Below are 1,892 nucleotides of genomic sequence, written 5' to 3'. Positions count from 1 at the left end.
TATAGAGTCAAAATTAAAAGAAGAGTGCCATTTGTTATCTGGTGAACGATATTTCGACATCTCGTGTGTCTTCAACTGGTTCAAAAAATAAATTTGTCAATCTACTTCATTTTGGTTAATATAGAAAGGATTATTATTATTATTATTATTATTATTATTATTATTATTATTATTATTATTATTATTATTATTATTATTATTATTACCATAGCTTGAACCAAGAAGATTTTAACAATGTCAGTTACAGCTATACATAATGTTGATATGAAAGTTATTTTCGTACTTATGCATTGGGTCTACTTGCCGTTTAATCGCCATCTAAAAACCACGCATGAGGTTATTTTCATGTACAAATGGGCAGCTATAAACAGTACATTTCGTCACACTCAGTAAACTAGCCTATGTAGAATTAAAACAATTTCAAGCACTTCGAAACTAGAATATTTTAACAATCAGCATGATAGTAATAGCAGACCTGGAACAGCGATTGTGTGAAACCTGAACATTGATTAAATGTAAGTTCTTTACTACATATACTGAGTAATGTTTTCTCTCGTTTGTTCTTCCAAATTCACACACATACACATCATTAACGAATACATATTCATTTATGTGTGAGTGTGGATGAATATGTACACACACACATATGCGCGCACACACACACACATACGCGCACACACAGAAACACAGACAAACATACATATATCCATATATGTTACATGTCTTTCTTTAACTTATATCTTTATTATATCTATAGCTATAATATATATATATATATATATATATATGTATATACTTGTATGTGTGCGTGTGTACATAGGTATATATGTATGAACAATAATATTCAAAAGCAATGTTGTTGAACACCATTTGCAATCAACAGTCTCCAAATCTTATTTCATCGCAGACCAAAGAGAATAGGAAGAAAAATGATAAGCATATATAAGAAACAAATATCGGTATTATATGTTCCTACATTGTGATAAAGCGAATATTTTTTAAGAAGAAGAATAGTATCAATTACCATCATGGTGATATTGAATACGTTTTTATCTGAGTTTAGATACGTTAACGACTAAAGAAAGGTGATATATTTTTCCCTGTTGTCTGCTATATTGCATTTGTTGTTGTTCGAGTCGGCTATATCGCTAATTTTTTTCGTATTTTTCTTCTGAAAAAATTTCTTGTGATAAATGGATAGAGAATAATGAGATTTAGTAGAAATATAAGTGGTGGGATCCATGTTTACAATGCTTTGTATAGAAATGCAACTCTTTGTACAGAAATTTCGCTACATTCAAAACGACTTAACCGAAGCAGTGACTGAGGCAGCCTCAAAAAGTTTTGATCTATTATTCAGCGCATGACTTTGCAGGTGGGGCTCAGTTAGAAATATCTTTAGGCCCAGTAGCCCATCCCGATCAAAAGGTCCCTGAATATGGGTAAGGACGATGAACGAAACACCTATGTTTCCATGGATGAATTATTCAAACCTCAAAGGATTGTTCTCAACACATGGCTATGATTATCTCACACTACTCCTGCACGTGATTAGGGATGCACATATCGTCAGCCACTAAGAGACATCCTGAACTCATTAAGGAACTTACAAAAGCAAATCTTCAGTATTGAGCAGAATATTTGCTCCAGCCCATCTTTTACAACAAAATAGAATATGTACATGTTAACACCTTCAATCAATTGATATCAGAAGCCATTATAGCCACTGTCTGGTACTTATGACCATTATTATTATTATTATTATTATTATTATTATTATTATTATTATTATTATTATTATTATTATTATTATTATTATTGTTATTACCATTACTATTATTATTATTATTGTTCAGTAGTTTTATTTTTATAACGTGCTTAAACTTCACTAC

Source organism: Octopus bimaculoides, chromosome 1, assembly GCF_001194135.2.
Source record: "Octopus bimaculoides isolate UCB-OBI-ISO-001 chromosome 1, ASM119413v2, whole genome shotgun sequence".
Lineage (NCBI taxonomy): Eukaryota > Metazoa > Mollusca > Cephalopoda > Octopoda > Octopodidae > Octopus > Octopus bimaculoides.
Note: the sequence above shows the minus strand (reverse complement) of the source record.